The sequence below is a fragment of the Anser anser genome, assembly GCF_964211835.1.
Source record: "Anser anser genome assembly, chromosome: 15".
In the NCBI taxonomy this organism is placed as follows: Eukaryota; Metazoa; Chordata; class Aves; order Anseriformes; family Anatidae; genus Anser; species Anser anser.
The window spans coordinates 15,839,049-15,858,775 of NC_139736.1; the positions used below are offsets into that span (position 1 = coordinate 15,839,049).

General features: G+C 38.3%; 1 long non-coding RNA gene across 2 annotated transcripts in view; it reads right to left on the reverse strand.

Moving 5' to 3' along the window:
- The window catches only part of LOC310882008, a 124,985-nt gene that overhangs the window by 41,631 nt on the left and 63,627 nt on the right, over positions 1 to 19,727 (reverse strand). For both annotated transcript variants that reach the window (XR_014572752.1, XR_014572753.1), the window contains exons 2-3: positions 18,707 to 18,808; positions 15,521 to 15,629 (exon numbers count right to left, since the gene is read on the reverse strand). This is a non-coding gene — a long non-coding RNA (uncharacterized lncRNA). The remainder of the gene's footprint in view (positions 1 to 15,520; positions 15,630 to 18,706; positions 18,809 to 19,727) is intronic.

The window sequence follows — 19,727 nt, forward strand, 5'->3', positions numbered from 1 at the left end:
GAAATCTTACCTAATGTGTAAAACATTTTCACTTGCAATTCAAAATGTTTTCTGCTGACTGAAAATAACAAAGAACTACATACACATATAATGGCATATCCAGACTATATTTCAGAGACACAGAAAAATATAATGATGTCACTGAATGTCACAGATTGCTCCATCTCAAATATTAACACATGAATTCATTTGCTTTATGAAAACTTATATTGCCCTTTTGTTCCCATGGATACAGGAGATGACTAAATCAACGGCAAAGTGTAGCCCAACTACCCCCAGGTCCTGAATTTCCAGTTTCAGTGAGAGAACCAACTGCAGGACGAGGTTTCAGAGGCAATATTACAGACAGAAAAAATGTTATTGAATAATACTCCACAGAGTTTGCAACAGTTTTCTACCACTAATGGAGTCTGATTATTACTGCTACAGTTTCTCTGCAGTAATACCACACACAATAATCTTCACATCACAATAGGATCGCATTTCATCATATATTCAAATATTGTCCTGAACTACTTGTTCTTGAAATATAATTCACTTCACTTTCCCTTCATCATCTCTCCCTGCTCTTGTCCATGTATGTAAACCAGCAGCGGTGGAACAAGATACTTTATTATACTTTAAAATGAACAAATGTGTAATTTGTTTTCATGATGCAGTTGGTAATTTGCATCACAAAAGTACTTGATCTGTCAAAAAATTTTCAAAAAATCTAGCACTAAAAATTCTCTTTGTCATTATATCTGAAGACTAATATCGCTGACAATGCCTTTGAAAGAAATTGTGGCCTCCTGTTAGTTCTCACATAGTAGACAGGTATATTAGAAACAATGAATAAATTAAATTTTAACTATCTCTTTCCATGGGATATTTGAAATGCATGATTTTGGTAGAATTATGCCTATTAAATGAAAAATAATATGACATTTTGCAATTGTTTTATTATCTGTATGAGCTATAGGCACCTATCAAAGTAGAAAGTCCTGCAGTGGAATTTATCTCCATAGGACAAACAAAACACAGTTAAGCATTTTCTTGACTTAAGATCATGATCTTGTGAGAAGCTGAAGGTCAGAACTGCTACTGAAATATTTTTCTGACAGTACATTCCAGCAAAAAAACACATAACAAGCCTGCAAGCATCCCCCATTTCTTTATAAGTAGATAGATATACAAGAAGATGTAAGATCAAGATGATCCCTACTAGATCTAGAATAGTCATTATATTATATATATATATTTGTTTCTTTTTTAAAGGTAAAATTTTCTACAGCATGGCTGTGCTTGAACAAGGATGCTACTGGGGAATACCATAGTTTTCTTGAAAAGCATATGCTTTGTTTTGGTGAATAAACATAGGTGAAAACTGCCTCTTTGTAACTCTTTCGTATTTTATCAAGGAATGCTTTTAATTGATTAATATTTTTCTCTGAAGTATAGTAAACAAACTCAGGTAGAGGAAAACTTTTCGCTTTGCTTTTGCATTCCCAAAATGATAATATTCCATGAGAATACCTGTCTGTACCCGATGTGTTTACAGGTGACTGGATGTTCCAGAAGAAAAAGGAAAATCTTTACTCTGTGAATAATTAGTTTATGTATAAATCATATTCAGAAATATTTATGATGAAAGTTCCATTCAAAATAAAACAGACAAATGTCTTCAACCTAATGAAACTGCACAGTAAATTATTTCCAAGAACATTCCAATGTCAAGGTAACTCTCTTAATTATCCATTATCATAGAAATGTAGACATAGTGTTAATTAAAATGAAGGGGCAAAACCATTTACATTTTTTATTAAGATCCATTGGCCTCTTGAACAGCTATTAGCCTTGCTGCCAGGGTTAGGTGGAGGACAAAATTTACCCTGGTAGGTAGAGCATTGCAAGCTGATTTAAACAGCTTAGGAACTGCAATGTCATAATGAGAGGCAATTGAAAAACTATCTGCAAGCCATTTGTATTGACAGCACACGGGAAGCTTTTATACAACGACCATTATTTCTGCAGTGTACTTTGCAGCTGCAGTGCACAGCCACCTCAAACAATGAAAAGAATTATCCATGCTTGCAGTTGAGAATACAAATATACCTGTGCAGTGTCGGCAATTGTAAGTGACAGTCTGCAAACAAAATCTTCCAACAATATACATATCTTAGAACTTTGTCAGATTAATTAGAGTGCTTGCACATGCAGATGTTTGTTTTAGGAGTGGATTATCATATGGTGTAAGAAATTTTACCTTCAGGGGTGCAGAGTGTAGATGAAGGAGAATGAAAGGTCTTTATGCCTTAGAATGTGCCTTATATGTTCTGGTTAGAGTCATCCACTTGGAGAAAATTAGTTGTAGAAATAAAATGGCAATTTCAGGAAACTTTTATATTCCCTTGTGTCTGTACATTTAATTACAATTCCAAAGGAGATGTTTTCTACATGTGCCTAATACCGCTATTATAAATCAGCAAGCGGTCTATTGCAAATTAGCTGCAGATTCATAGAACATAAAATGCTGCTCTTCCCACAATAATAGCCCTACGCCAACATGGCAAGCAATCACTAAAACGACAAAACAGTGCTACCACTTTGACCCTGCTGTCATTATGCTGAAGTTTATTACTTTAAAATATATTTTTATCTAAACAAGTTGCTGAAGTTAGACATTTCGGAAAACATATGTTTGGGACACAGATGCCTGTACAATTCTGTTTTATAGTCCTTTCCTTTCTTTATGTCATTCAAACATTTGTATAAAGCTCAAAAAAAAAAAAAAAGGCTTCTTATGTTTTCCTTTTCTTATTCTTTTTAAGTAAAACATTTACTTAAGTGTTTTGAATGATTGGATAAATAGCATTAAGCCTCTTGCAAAACTGATCTATTGCAAAGAATGAAATTAAGCAATTTTGCTTTGTTCCACATTTAGCTCCATACCATTTTATCCTTGATTCATCTTTATTAGGCCAGAATTAAATTCAAATTGCCATATTTATTTTTCTGATTTCTATTTTTCAAGGTATATATTGTACATTGAAATAAAAGGAAACAATGGTGGTCATGTGGTTAACAGGAACCATCAGGAACCATTGTCAGTGCTCACCCCTACATACTGAGTTAGCTTATTTTAATTTAAAAGTTCAAAGTTATGTAGGTTCCATTATGATTTTTACTTTAAAACTTAATGTTTGAAATATATGCATGAATAAGTGCTATAAGTGCTATGATACAATATTATATATATAATATAATATATAATTATTATAAAATATTATTTTACAGTAAGTATTGTATTATACCTAAAAGTGTACAGATTCAAAATTTTATTCATAAAGCACATTTTCACTCTATCATATTTAGATAGATTAGATAAAATGCACATTATGCACATAAAATGTACATATGCATATTAATACCATTCTTAACATCACTGCAGATTTTCATGGGTACAGTGTTTCATGAAATTTAAATTATACATTACCTACTTCCATTCTTTGAATGGTGAATTATAATTGCTTTAATAATGTAGAATGACTTAACTTTGAATTTAAGGTAATAACTGGCTTGCATATTACCTAACATATATAACACTTTAAAAGTAATTGGGGACATATTAATTAACCAAACCTTTTCTGACCAAAAAAAAAAATCACAGACACAATCACTCACTACAAAAAGTTTCACTAAAGAGTGCTAATGTTTCTAAATTGTTTTTAATTTGCCATTTCTCTGCAATTTCCCCAACAAACCAGCCACACTCCAAGAAATTCAGTGTATCATTGTTACTTTCTAAATGCCTAAACCTTTTAATATTTAAATCAGAATTACTCTTGACTATTATCTTTAAAAGTGTGTTTGTTTAAATCAATGAAACTAGCTTTCTGCTTACTCCAGAGTAAGCTTATGTTTTGTTTTGTTTTCCAGTTTCACAGTTAACAAATTGCTTGGATATAAATTGGAATCCTGCTATAGTAGGAAAAACAAACAAAGAAAACAACAAGAAAACATTTTGTAGCACAGCACTAACTGCACTGTTAAAAAAAAAACACTCATGAAATAGAGTTCTCTAAGGATTTGGGTGCTACTGTGCTGCTAAGTATAATTTAAAAATGGCCAGCAATTACAGAACTATACAAAGTACTAAGAATTCTCAAATTTTTAAAATGCAAGCACACACACATAGTTTTAGTGTGTGAGCCACCTTGGAAAGCGCAGGAAACCACATCCATGAAACTGGAAAAGGAAGCCAGAATAGCAAAAAAGAATTGATGCTGTGTGGGTTCTTTTCAGCTCTCCCAATCTGTTCACAACCTTCTTTACGCTAACAGTGGGACTGGGTTTTGGAGGGAGATGTCATCTCTTCCTTCCAATAATCCTTTGAGGTCTGAGGATGTAAAGTAACAGATACCTTCTAAAGTTCTGGGGTTGCTTTCCCGTGGTTGGAATGACCTCCACAGCACCCCAGGGACTTCCTCATGGCCACATCACAAGGCACCTGGGTTGTGCGTCTCGGTAGCTGCAAGGCAGCCTCGCTATCTGTCCAGAAAGCTCGGGGTCTGGGGAATCATGCTGAAACACAAGTTTTCCCCTACCCTGCATGAGAGATTTGTGTGACATTTTATCTCTAATAATCAACTTAATCACATCTGAAGAATTCTTAAAATACTCTGTGTTTAGGTCCTCATTTTGTAGAGTTCCTGTTTCTATGGTTACCCGTACAGTCCACATTTCAGAACTGCCACGGTAAGACAATAATAAAAATGAGCCAACTTAACATAATACGAGTCACTGCACATCTAACAAGTTTTCCTCCTTTCACCCCTCCCCCCTGCACTTTATAAAGCTCTCTCAGATCTCTTGCTCTACACAGCCTCTCAAGGAAGGCAAATGCCTTTTTTACTGAAAACACCCAATTACTGGACAAATTTCTTGCCTCCCCCCGAGTAACTTTACAACTCCTGTATATATCTAACAATAAGGTGCAAAGGTTACCATAGCAACATCCCTCTAGTTATAAATAACACTACTTTGCTTCTGATTCCTTTCAACAAATAAAACAAACAAAAAAAAATGAGCACTCTCTGGATTAATGGCATAATTTATTTAGAAGCCTTCAAAGATCATTATTTATATTCAAAATCACTAGCTAGTTTTCATTCAGCATATTCCCCGAATAATCAGGACTACATCGAATAAACAAAATATGCTAGTTGCACTAGTACTGTCATCTCATTTGTCAGAAGGCCACAACTGACAGTGCTGAATTTATGCAAAATCACATTACATGCCTCTAGGTCATCAGCAGGCTTGACTGGCTCTGAGAAACCCAGCCTGGGCCTAATACCCAGATGCCCAGGAGCTACCATTAAACTCAGGCCCTTGGCCTTGCCTCTTGCCTTGCAGGTATAACCGCAAGAAGTTGCAAAGTACCTTGGTATTCTTCTGGTTTCAACAAAAATGATCCTTAGCTAGGATTGAATTCTCTGAAGGGAAGTTCTGATTTAAACTCAACTGCATAATTTGTTTCTGTTGCACAGACTCAGACTGATTAAAAAATTAGTAATAATAATAGCCAAAAAAAAATGGTCATTGATTGTTCTGTATAGGGCCGAGCTTGCAAGGAGAATCAAACCTCTTCAGCAGGCTCACTGGTGTCTGGCCACATCATGAAAGGAGTCTCTGGTGTGAGCATGCTTGCAATGACATTTTCAGGTGGATCAGGCGAGAATTCTTACATGCTGCAGGGTCTGTGGCCTGATGTGAACACCCCAGCAAATGCATGATACGTTTCTGACCTTGCATTACTTACAAAACATCCAACAATCCTAATTATCCACAAAAGACTGCCCTATGTCACCACCCCTGCATCCTGCAGGGTCAGTTTCTAGTGACTGCTTACAGCCTGGAGGTATGCTCGGTCGTGTCTGCAGCAGAACTGCCTAGGAAGGCCTTCTAGGAAGAATCTTGGACTGCCTGATTTGCCACCCAGGGGTCTGAACAACACACTGAAGGATGCGAATTGGTGCATGCACAGCTGGCAATGCCTAGGGGAATCCAAAACTGTCCTAAAATTCCCAGCATGACAGCCGCAGCAGCAGTTAGTCATTTGCTTTACTGTGAAGGCCCCAGGCAGTTCAGTCAATCAAGACAGCACAACTTCCAAAACTGCTAGTGACCAGGTGGGGAGGTCCTGGACTACACAAAGAAGTGAGGACTTAAGCGCTCTGAGTGTGCACACAGTGATAGTCCTGATACCCAGCTACCCTGTAATTGTCCCTGTGGGACCAACCTGAATTTTGACATTGCATTTCACACAGTATAAATAGCGTGCCTCTTGACACACTTCCTAATACAGCAAAATTTAAATAGAACTGACAGAGTGGAGAAAAAACATACCATTACGGTAGTGTTTAACTGAAGTTTAGTTTAGAAGAAATTTACTGAAGAAGGATCTCAAAGTAGTATTAAGTGGAGATTTTATCAGAAATCAGTGAAAAGCAGTAAGGAATTATCCATGGAAGAATCATCAATTATTATGCAATCAAGATTATTCTCAATGTACTAGTGGTACAAAAGAGATGAGATGGCCACTGTTCACATTCTAGTCTTGCAGTAATTCTGATTATTATGTTTTTTGTTTGTTTTGTTTTGTTTGCATTTGTCTTGTCAGGTTCAACCACTCTTAACCCTGTGACAAGAGATGAGTTTTACCCTAAGGCAAACTCAAGGCTCATTGAAAAGATGTTACTCTTTTTCCAAGAGAGAGTACATTAAGAGACATACATCAGATTCACTGTGGTCAAACAACTACTGCACTTTCCAAATATACTTTTCCACACAAATAAGCGAAGAGTAATTAGCTAATTTCATACACAACTTTTCAGAAGACCAGTTACAAAGGTCTGTTTGCATAGCTTTCTGCAACAAATCCTCTCTGTCTGTATGTGCAGAAATAGACTGAAAAATCACACTAGGACATTGCAGACAGCCGTGTTAAAATCACTGAGGATTCAGCAATGAGTGATTAATGATCTTGTGATTAATGATCACAGACTGAATGTGATCACATAGTGAATGTAACACATTGGACTTAAATGCCCAGCACTACATTGGAATGCAGGAGTGGCAAAGGGTCACATCAAGTCTCCTGCTCATAATAATGCAAAAGACAGCAGGAAAGTTCTGGAAGGCATACAAAACACCCTTCCCACATATTGATGCTTAACATAGGACAAAATTTCTTCTCTGAAAGCTTACAACGCCCTGAAAGTTTGCCTGTAAAATGAAAATGGCAATTGCAATACAGTCCAGGAAGAAAGCAAGTTGTAAAGTTGAATGAGAGACAGTTCAAACTGAAACTCATGGGAAAACAGCTCACCCTGAGCTCACCCAGATGGGAGCAGTTACAGGGATAACCTGGCTATACCGAGAAAACACTGACATAAAATGGCTGCCAAACACTGACAGGAGAAAACGTCTGTTGGCCTGGAACTTACCTAGCAGACATTTTCACCTGTTGGTGTTTAGGAACTTGGCCTGGGAACTAGGGGTGGCCTTGAGGGGTGCAGGTGGCACCCTGAGAACTGGAGACGTCCTGAAGGTACCATCAATGAGGGCAAAACAAGAAATGAGAAACAACTTACCATCTCAGAAAGCAGGAAAGAATTTGGGAAAATAAAACTGTGTTTAAGAAAATAACAGAAAATTAAAAAATCATCATCTATTGACTGTCACAGGAGAAAGACAGAAATTAACGGCATCTCTTGGTTACTTGATATGGTGGTGTCCTATGCCCTCTTATGTCTCTATAAGATAAAAATGTTCTGATTTCTACACAAAAACGGAGCCTTTTGTTGTCCAAGAAACTTCCCATACTGCATGTACTTCTCTTTCTATCGTTCTAAACAGGCTGAGGTGCCACTGGAGCATGGGGTTTACTCCTAACTGTCGGATTGTTTCTGCAGTGCTCCCCACCCTGTGATGCAGACCAGATTCAACATGAGACTGTTAGTCTGGGCCCTTTCTGGGCCCACTTCTGAGAGGTTCAGTCTCTTCTGAGATCGGTTTTCTTAATTAGAACCTTTGAGGTCAGTAGGACCTTGACACCCCCCCCCCCCAACTCCCCCAACCACCTTCTGGGACTGTCTGGCTGGACAGCAGAGCTCAGAGGGTTGTGCTTAGTGGTGCAGAATCCAGTTGGAGGCCTGTAGCTAGCAGTGTCCCCCAGGGGTCAGTACTGGGTCCAGTGTTGTTCAACTTACTCATCACTAACCTGGAGGATGGAATGGAATGCACCCTCAGCAAGTTTGCTGATGCAAAGCTGGGAAGCATGGCTGATACCCCAGGGGGCTGTGCTGCCATTCAGAAGGACCTCGACAGGCTGGAGGGTTGGGCCGAGAGGAACCTCATGAAGTTCAACAAGGGCAAGTGCAGGGTCCTGCACCTAGGGAGGAATAACCCCAAGCACCAGTACAGGCTAGGGGGTGTCCTGCTGGAGTGCAGCTCTGCAGAGAGGGAGCTGGGAGTCCTGGTGGGCAGCAGGCTGACCGGGAGGCAGCAATGTGCTCCTGTGGCCAACAAGGCCAACGGGATCCTGGGGGGCATTCGGAAGAGTCAAGGTCAAGTCAATTCGGAAGAGTTTGGGAGAGGTCGAGGAAGGTGATCCTCCCCTTCTGCTCAGCCCTGGTGAGGACAGGCTGAGAGAACTGGGCCTCTTTAGCCTGGAAAAGAGAAGATTGAGGGGAGACCTCATCAATGTGTATAAATATCTGAGGGCAGGGTGTCGAGGGGATGGAGCCTGTCTCTTTTCAGTTGTGCCCAGCAACAGTTCAACAGGCAACAGGCACAGACTGAAGCCCGGGAGGTTCCAGCCCAATATGAGGGGGCACTTCTTTACTGGGAAGGTGACAGAGCACTGGGACAGGCTGCCCAGAGAGGTTGTGCAGTCTCCTCTGGAGATATTCAAAACCCACGTGGATTCCATCCTGCGCAAGGTGCTCTAGGGGATCCTGTTTGGTATAGGGGGATTGGACTAGATGATTTTCAGAGGACCCTTCCAACCTCGGCCATTCTGTGATTCTGTGATTTGGTACAGGTTATTTTATGAATATATATACATATACATAATCTGTCAAAGTATAGGCATGATAACTATAACCTATCATAACTATACTCACTGCTATAGTATCGATGTTTGTAATCTAAAATAAGTATATTCACTGCCATAGTATTATCGGTAAGTTTGTTGAACCTACAATACCATTGTTGCTATAACACTGATTTTACTACCTCTGTTTGCTGCTGCTATTAATTAGTGCTGTACTCTTAATAATGCAATAATACCTTGTTATCTGGCTATATTGAAGACGCATATATATTCAAGAAGAAAACTCTTGAAGGGAAGTATATTGGTTTGCTTGCAGTGAAAGAAAAGTCTGATCAAAATCACCACAAATAAAAATACCAATGAACAGTTTCAGTCCTTCCTAAGACACTCCGATGTCTGGAATTCCAAGTTGATGCTCTTTTACAGAAGACAAAAGAAAAGTGCTGAGTTTTGGAGTATTAAAGCAACTCTCCTTTTTTTTTTAATTGCAAAAACACTAATACCAGAGGCTTTTCTCAGTTTTTACACTCTTAGCTGGGAACTAGTTAAACATATGTCCTAAAGCTGAGACAAACAGAAGTAGCTCGTGGAAAAAACAAGCTACAAAAAAATAGCATTTTTGGATTATTAAAGAAATGAAATAATCACATTAGCTTTCATGTCTAATTCCAAAACTCCTCCTACTTATGCTCATGGAGAAGATAAATAAGCAGATAGCTGCTGGAAGAGTCTAAGATAACTTCAGTATTGCTGCAGATCAGACAGTAACACTTTGTTATATAAGGAACTTCAGATAGATTTCTAGCTAATGGCTATTTTCTACTTTGTACACAAGAACTCTGGACTTACTTTTGACATACACGAAGTTCTTATCTTGTGCTATTATGATGGAAATACATCTAAAAATGCATTGAAAGTTTTACTGCAAAGTATGCAAGTGTTGTATACTATGAACAGTGTAAAATGCATGTGGTCATTTTTCATGCAAGTCTTTTAGACAATTGTAAAATACACAGTAAAAGTCCAAAAACCTGCTTCATTATGCTGGTTAAAATACTCTGATATATGAAATGACCTCTGTTAATTCAGTTATTACTGAAAAACAGGACTACTCAGAGAATTATTTCATGTGCATCCTCTGTAGTATGAATTTCGGTGCATCTGTACAGTTCTATTCCTGAATATTCTAAATCATGTTTTATTATTTTCAGCATTATCTTGTTTCAGTTATAATTATGGAAACTTCCACAAAACATTGTGCCTAAATATTTTTCTGCAGTTCAGAATTTTCCACTAATTGTGTGCTAAAAGTATAGCAAAGCATAAAATGTTTATGCTATTAAATTGGGATGTTCTTCAACAGCACATAACAGTTCTCTTTTAGACTATGAATAGTAGAAATTATCCGTTTATTGGGCAAAAATATAATTCCTAGTGCAAATGCTGACAGCAAATATGTTTATGTTCATTATGTAGAACAGCTAAAAACAGTTATGATCATTTTCATATTAGCTGTGAAAATAAACAGTTTGGTATTAATGAAATCTGAAAACAGAATTGTGTAATTGCAATTAGTATGCAAAAAGCAATTTCCATTTGTTTACGTAAACATGATTCCCGACCCTCCTTTTCAGCTAATCCTTAAATCCAACTTTAAATGATAAAAAAAATAAAAAAATAAAATTAAAAATAAAAATAAATTGCAACTCCTATGAGTGTGTGCTGTAGGAATCTTCATTTAAATTCTGTCTAAGCTTCAATAACTGTTCCCAAAGCACCACTGCATTTTCCATGAAGACCTCTTCAGTTAAAACAATTCCACTTCTAGAAGCATTCAGTCAGAAGAAAGAACAACAATCTACTTAAGTCTCTACCCAGCATAAAGCAACCTTAGCAAAACCTATCCCGGTCACTTCTGAGGACTATGTTTCACTGACAGCTGCAGGTTTTTTTTCCCTTTTCTTGAGCAATAACCATAGCATAAGGCCAGGCAGCCATGGCAGGGTGTTGCTGCAAGGACACGGAACTGCTTGGCACTTAGTCATACGGAATGCCACCGCAAAGGGCAAGAACTCATCCATCCCCAACTTTGTGAGGAAAGATGGGATCACAGAATAACATAACAATAACACATTGAGGGAAGGAGGGAAGATAACCCACTGCCAAAATGCCAGGGAGCTGATCACAAAAAAAGTCAGAGGAACAATTTGCCTACGGCGCCTCTCCCTAATAGATAATAAAGGGGAATTTTCGTTTGATTAAATTTACCATGTCTGTTCGTGCCAAAGACAAAGAAAGGTTTGTTCTCAGTTTATATAGCATGTTTCCCTAAAAGACAGAGATTGGATCTGGTGAAAACTGTGAACGTGTGAATGCTGTGAATACTCCTTTTCTCAGTAAACAACAGAATGTGCCTGGGAGAAAGCGCTAGAAGCTGCAGGGCTTGGCAAAATAGTCATAGCAAGGGGCTGGCGGTTCAAGGAGAGAGAGACACACAATATATTATGTGAGCAGATAATCAGGCCTCGGGACGATGTAAGATAATAAAAACCAAAAAACAACATTATGAGCTAGGAGATGCTGCCGTTTGCTGATACAAAGTTAGTTCTGACTAGAAGCAAGGACAGCATGCAGACAGGAATTGCTTATGAAGTTTCCTATCTCAGTTCTGTTTTACCTAGTCTTTTGGATTCTTTCCTGTTGAAAAGCTTGAATAATCAAGTATAACTTGGCTTTTCTGACTGTGAAAGCCATTTGCTCTTCTTTGAGTAGCTCACTGGAAGAAACAGATCTAGGCAGATATGTTTCAATATTTGTTAAGTGGGGATTCCCATCGCAGTCGCAGACATTGAACCCCAGATGTAGGTGTAAAGCTCAGAAGCATCAGGGATCATTACTGGCAGTGCTTATCACAAGCAAGGTTGTGGGAAAGGCAAATTAAAAGCAATCAAAGAACACACTGCAAACGATACTTGCTTCTCTCCCTTTCATTCAAGTCAAATCTACTGTTTCTCCAACTTTGATATGTTTCCAAAGCCTTTTAGACCCAGAAGCACCAGTCTATTTTCTGCCAAATCAGCCTCATTATTGCAGAAATGGTTTAAGTCTTTATGCAATAATAATCACTCAAACTTTATTGTTCAAACTTATTGTTCAAACCATTAAGAAGAGAAATAAATGTACATAAAAGAGGCATGATGACCATTCACAAGACATGGATTTTTCTCTCTTGAATGAAGTGAACAGTTTATAATTCAAGCAAGGTGAAGACTAATAAATTTTAAAGGCCTCTCCTTATGAGTGCGATAAATCTTACATATCATAAATAGCGATTAGATATTCCATATGCATTGTGGAGAAAAATAATATTTTCATTTTAATATTGTGAATTATGTTCAAACTGATTTAAAGTCATGTGATATAAAATACGTAAGACATGATGAGAAAGAATTTCTAAACCAGATACACATCATGGTTACGGTAGAAAGCAACAGAGGCTGTTGACAAACCTACTTCTAATGAAGAAAGAAACGTTTCACTGCTGTACTGGTAGCCTGCCAATAGCAGTGGTGAATGAGTTCCTTGATTCGAGTTTTGTCACTTTTTACCTTCTCATTGTCTCCCTCATCCCCCTGGAGGTGAGTGAGCAAGCAGCTGGGTGATTTTTGGGTACCTACTGGGGTTAACCCACAACAGTCCTTTTTTCGTCCCCTTGTACTCTGCTCTGATGAGGCCGCGCCTCAAGTACTGTATTCAGTTCTGTGCCCCTCACTACAAGAAGAACATTGAGGCTGTTGTGGTTTAACCCGGCTGGCAGCTAAACACCACACAGCCGTTCGCTCACCCTCCCCCCTCCCTCTCTGGGATGGGGGAGAGAAACGGGAAAGTGAAGCCGGTGAGTTGAGATAAAGACAGTTTATTAAGACAGGAATATAATAATATAAGGAATATAAGGAATATAATAATAACAATAATAATAATAATAGTGATAATGATAATAGTATTAACAATAATAATGTGTAAGAAAACAAGTGATGCACAATGCAATTGCTCACCACCCGCTGACCGATGCCCAGCCTATCCCCGAGCAGCCGGCCCCCCCACCCCGGCCAGCCACCCCTATATATTGTTTAGCATGACGCCAGATGGTATGGAATACCCCTTTGGCCAGTTTGGGTCAGCTGTCCTGGGTCTGTCCCCTCCCAGCTCCTGCTGCACCCCCAGCCTGCTCACTGGCAGGACAGAGCGAGAAGCCGAAAAGTCCTTGGCCTGGTGTAAACACTGCTCTGCAACAATTAAAACATCAGCATGTTATCAGCGCTCTTCTCATCCTAATCCAAAACATAGCACCCTACCAGCTACTATGAGCTACTTAACTCTGTCCTAACTGGAACCAGGACAGAGGCCCTGGAACGTGTCCAGAGAAGGGCAACAAAACTGGTGAAGGGCCTGGAACACAAGTCCTGTGAGGGAACTGGGGGTGTTTAGTCTGGAAAAAAGGAGGCTCAGGGAAGACCTCATTGCTCTCTACAGTTACCTAAAAGGAAGGTGTGGGCAGCTGGAGGTCAGCCTCTTCTCACAGGTAACTAGTGATAGGACTAGAGGGAATGGACTCGAGTTGTGCCAGGGGAGGTTTACGTCGGAAATTAGGAGACATTTCTTCTCAGAAAGAGCAGTCAGGCATTGGAACAGGTTGCCCAGGGAGGTGGTGGAGTCACTGTCCCTGCGCGTGTTCAAGGAAAGGTTGGACCTGGCACTTAGTGACATGGTTTAGCGGGTGACATTGGTAGTAGGGTGATGGTTGGACCAGATGATCTTGAAGGTCTTTTCCAACCTTAATGATTCTATGATTCTATATTTACAATCGGATAACTTACACCTTTTTTCCTAACGTAAATCCCTCTTGTTTTGACTTCCTGTCAGCAGCATTTGTGATTTTTTTTTATTTATTTTTTTTCTGTTTGACTGTAAAACTTCCATTAGCAAAGTTTTGTTCCTGATTTAGGTACCCTCCATTTGTGATTCCATAACCTCCTCCTGGTTAACCTCATCAGATTTTGCTCCCAGAATCTCTCACTACAATTGAAACTGAAGGGTAATTTAAGTTGGCTGAAAGTAATTACATGAGTTAGTCAGAACCTAGTGCTAACAAGCCACTTTGTACAGAAAGTCCTGTGACATCATTAATGACCACAAGCCCTCCAGGTCTCTCAATTTTTACTTTAAAGAGAGCTTTGAGTAGAGCAGCATCTCTGTGAACTATGCTGAAAAACAGGTGATGAAAATACTCTCTAATTTTGTGATTAAAATCATCTTTCTTTGAATCCTTCTTTACTGTTAATTTTTCCAGGAGCACTTGGCTGATCTTACTTTCTCTTTAGCTTGTGAAGCTTCTAGTTGTGTACCTGGGTGCATGTTAAAAAATACAGTTGAACTAAATGATGACAAACTCAATACTATATTCCTAACATTGAAAGTAATACGAAATTAATATTGCATTTATAGCTTTGCACTATGCTTTATCACAGCACTGCAATCAGATCGGCTCCTTGCACTAACTGAGGTATGAAATAAAGATGTTAAAATCTGTTTTTGACTGTATTAGTGAACATTTTACTTTTTCAATCTTTTGCTTTGTTTCAGTTTTGCAGCTCTTTCATCTTCCTCTTACTGACTATGAGATGTGTGTACAGCTATATAACCCACACTAATTACTTAACGCTGCATAGGAAATATAGTAATTCATTCAGCTTTTGTTAGATGTTACTAGTGGGGTGCTTGAAAATATGCAGATATAATCTACTGACTCTTTCACACTCCTTACGCATTCTGTGTTAAATGGATTGTATGTGTTGCCTATATATATAAATGTATTTTGCATTTGGTTATGTCTGCCATTTAAGTAGTAATAGACCGCAGGTAAGAGTATCTCCGGAATTTCCCATCAGCTATCATAACAGTTCATGACTGCCAGCAATTCCTTGATAAATCTCTTGATCAACAGCTGTAATCCCTGTGGGATTATTATTCTCCTCAGCTACAGTCATGCTTAGTCACTCCCCATTTTGACCCCATTAAGTCTGTGTTAATGCTGGATTCTATAGGTAGATGTAAACATAAGCTTAGAAGTCCTGGTGAAGTGAAACTGCCACAAGTGTGTGCCATGGAGAAGAACGAGCTGCAAATTTCTGTTATCTGTCTCTCTCATTCACTCCCCATCCCACCCTCCACAAGAAAAAGTTTGTTTAAAATCGAAACCTCAAATGCAGAACAGCACAGGCCAGAAGGAAACACTTTGAAGGTGAACTGAATAGCAGCCAGTAGTGGCAGATGTTTCATAAAGTTTTAGACATCTTGAACTATAGTCCTTCCCCTTGCTGAAAAACCTTGAGTGACAGTTTTGATGGTATTCACACCTACCTTCTTTTGAAGGGGCTGGAATTTCCAAGAAGGCACCTCGTATGTATTTTCTTTGCAATTTGTCCCACGCTGCTACTCTGCTGCTCCCTTTCATGTCAAAATGAGTTACCTATGTGTGATGCAAAGTAAAAGTTAATGGTAATTTTGATCATTATCACACATACTTTAAAATCTCAAAATGTATTTTCATTTTTGAATTTATCTAAAAAGCATTTAAAAAATAACTTTCTTTTCAGTTGTACATTGCATTCACCTCTATGCTGACGCCTCCTCTGCAGTCTATTTTTCCCGTGAATAAAGAAACTAATATGAGATTCTTGCCTGACCGTCTTGTGTTAGAGGAGAGTAAGCCCTTTTGCTTCAGTTGTGATTTTCTGTTGTTTTATTTTAGAGCTAAAGTGGGCTTTAGTATCCTCAGAACTAATGGTGAAAGGTTTGGGGGGGAAGTACAAAGCTGAAGTCTTTACTAAGCATTCTGTGTGAGAAACACCTTCAAGAAGATATGTAATATATGTAATGTGCTTTTTGACTTTGCAAAACATGTAATATACTACTACCCTATGGATGAGATCCTGTTCTGATTCTGGTCGGAGAGGAATGTAACTTGGCTTGTGTTTACTGCCTGTGATGAAGCAGTGCAGAAGACAGAAACTTAAGGTTCCCAATTTAGAAGGGAGAGATAATCTATCACAATAAATTAGGTTACGTGGGTGTATTCCCCATTTAGAGGGTCTGTGGGGGACTTTTCCTGAATGCCTGTTTCTGTGCAACTTGATCAAAATTCACAGAAAATCTAGATCAAATCCTTAATTTCCAAGAACTAGTTTAGGTAAGTTATAATAAATAATAGATGCACTGGCTTTAAAAATTTCTGTGCGCTTATAGCAAGAGATATTTTGTCACTGTACTGTGATAGATTTTCTGGGTGAAAACTGCAGGATATGTTCTATTTTACAAACCAGTTACTTAAGACAATGTCTATTCCATAGGTGACATAGGTGATCCTAGGTGATTCCATAGGTGATCCTATTCCAAAGGATTCAGAATTGTCTCCTTTTTTTAACTTGTCTAGTTAAATCATATACTCTCACTCCACAAAATATAATATTAAGACACTTAAAAATATAGAATAAAAGCCATCAGCTGTAACCCTTTCTCTGTAATCTGTGCTGTAAGCTTCCTCCTACCACAGGCTGTTTAGCAGCCAGCATATCATGAATCCATAGCTCAGGATAGGGCCAACCCTGCACAGCTGTCTAACTTCTACTCAGACTGCTGAGAAAGAGCTGTGAGAAAGTCTGTAAAGAGATCAGAAAGGTAAAAATTACTGGCAGAGATGGGACTGTTGAGACAGAATCAAGGATTCAAGGGAGAAAACATCAGCATACAAAGGAAGATTCGAATGGGGTAAAAATAAAAAAAAAAATAAAAAATGAAGACCAGTCAGTTGAGTTAGAATAGTCAGGAAGAGCTGACCAGATAATCAGGTTGAACCATCAGTGCCATCAGTATCAATTGACCTTGTGGAAGGCAACTTGGCAGCACTGACTGCTTGTCCCAGAGGGCTGTGTGGGGAGGCCGGCCTTTCCTCTCCTGACTAATGGGACAGCCTGTTGGGGCAGCGAAGACCCTTCAGGTGCCTTAGGAAGAATTACGATGCTAATTCTTATTCTAACAGCTCGTTATATACTGTCTAGATTTTGTGTGTCTGCCAGTAAATAATTGCTTTTTTATTACTATTTTATATTGTGTTTCACTTTGAGCCTGTTTGAAGCAGCCTGAACAAATGAAGCCCAGAAGTGAGGAGCAACAGAATGTCTCATCCAAGTTACCTAATTTATTGAAAGCAGAGGAAAGACATTTTTTTCTTTGCCTACATCTTAAATTTTAAAGAAGTTTCTAGTCCAAGTTTCACTTTCAGTGTAAAATACGCCCTTGTGGAAGCTGTTACAAATGTCAACCCTTTAAGGAGCATGAATTTATGGTGGCATTGAATTTTAATGGCACTATAAATGTCTATAGTAATGGTGATATATCTATAGCAATAAATTGCTAGGGAGAAATATAAAAATAAATGTAAGATAAAATATTGTGTATAAAATATGTTTTTACATACTCTTTAATGATTAAAAATCATAGAAAAGTAGAGGTTATAAATCACTGAAAACTGCTGTTATATTTTACATGCTGTTTTCCTCATATAACATACAGATATGATTCCTTGGTCAGAAATTGCATTAACTTTAATGAGGACAATCCAGGTGATTTTTTTTTGTTGACTTGAAAAAAACTAATTGACATTAAGGACACCATGGAAATACTGATATGAATGACCCTCATCACTGAAACTATGCCTGCTGTGAAAGAAACATTTATAAATGGTTAGTATCCCATCCCCCAGCCAGTTCCCCGTTATTCACTGTATCTCATCTCATTTTGGCTGAAAAGACATGTTCACAGGGTAAAGGTATTTTCAGAACATGGTAAAAGGAAAACTTAAAAAACAAGGAATTCATAGAAATACAGAAGAATATACAGCATTTTCTCTGTGTACATCAAAAGTAGTGCTTGATATAATGAATGATCAGTCTACGCTTCCGTTAATTCATTGTCTTAAAAACCTTTATGTCCTTCATTTATTTTCTTAAAATGGAGGCAGCTGAAAATTATGAGATGGTTCCTTGACAGTCACTGATGTTGACATCAATAAAACATACCAGTCCACGACTATTAATGGAAAAATAAGAAACAAATAGAACTTGTTCAGAGATGAATATTAGTTAAGCAAAGCAAACAACAAGAATCCCAATAAACAGGTTAGGCTGGGACACGGGGGTGGACAGTAGAAGATTGTCCTAAGAATTCACAGAAGCCCCTGAGATACGGAAACTGACTTGGAAGATTAAACAATGACGCTGTAATTTATGTGCATGCAGAATTTTGATGACTGGATGAAACTGAGCCCATGTATTACATTCATCTCAGACAAGTGGAGATGAAGTAGCAAGAAGCTATAGATATTGGGGTATCAGAATAGTTCCAACAGGGCAAACTGTAAACCATCATGTTTATACACAGTCAGCGTGTATACACAAGACAGTGGCTGATATAAGCAGCAAAGACAAAAAGATTATGCATACATCTGATGGAACAAAAGATGCTATAAGGGACTTTCTGAAAACCTACTTGCAAGCTGTTGGTCTAATGTTGGTCTGATCCTCTGCTTCTGGGTATCCCAGCTGTAGCTCCAACCATGCAGCTGTGAATGCGTATCTGCATGTGGTCTGTCTGCAGGAATAGGTAAAGTATCGTGTGAGCTGATATCTGCTATTCATAATTAGAGCTTAAAGCCATTAACAGTCTAATCAATAAAAGGTGTCTAAAAACCTCAGCTATGATTTGGGTCTCCTCCTGACTCAATCCACTGTCAGGAAAAAAGGAAGTTGCAACAACACAGCACGGCAAGGTGTCTGCCTAGTCTCAGTGAGTGGGCACAGGGCCCTGAAAAATATTTTCAGAACTGCCAGCTCACTTTCATGGAGCAAATCATTATTCAAAAGTGTTGAGAACTGATTTAATTTCATTCTTAAAGAAATAAGGACAGCAGAATTTAAGCAATGCTAAGTGGGTGGGGATTTTTTGTTTGTTTTGTTGTTCTTTTTTGTTTGTTTGTTGTTTAAATCCAGCTTTCTTGATTCTCCCTCTACAAAAAGGGCTCATTGAGACACAGACTTTCAAACAGATTATTAGACCTAGGAGTCTATTATTATAGACAGATATAGACTATAGACTCCTATTATAGACAGATTATTAGACCTAGGAGATCCTGGCTGACCTAAGATGCATAAAGGTACCAATTACACATGCCTGAAGAAAGTAAAAATGAGGTTCAAAGAAAAAGTGTAGCAATGAGCAGGCTTAAGCTTTCTAACAAATCAAGATTTTCTAATTGTCCAGTAAAAGCAAGTTGGGGGCTTACTGAAAAATGTCTGCAACATCGAGTACAAATTACTGTTATTTACACTGCATATTCTTAATTCCTACATTGACATTTGGTATCACATTCTTTCTGAAACCTGATTACATTAGAAAGCATACAGTACATGTAAAACTACATACTCATTTTCCACATCAACCATAATCCCTTTGCCTCTTCTGCCTCTTATTTCTTTTCCATCCTCTGCTGGAAAAGAAACGCAATTGTATC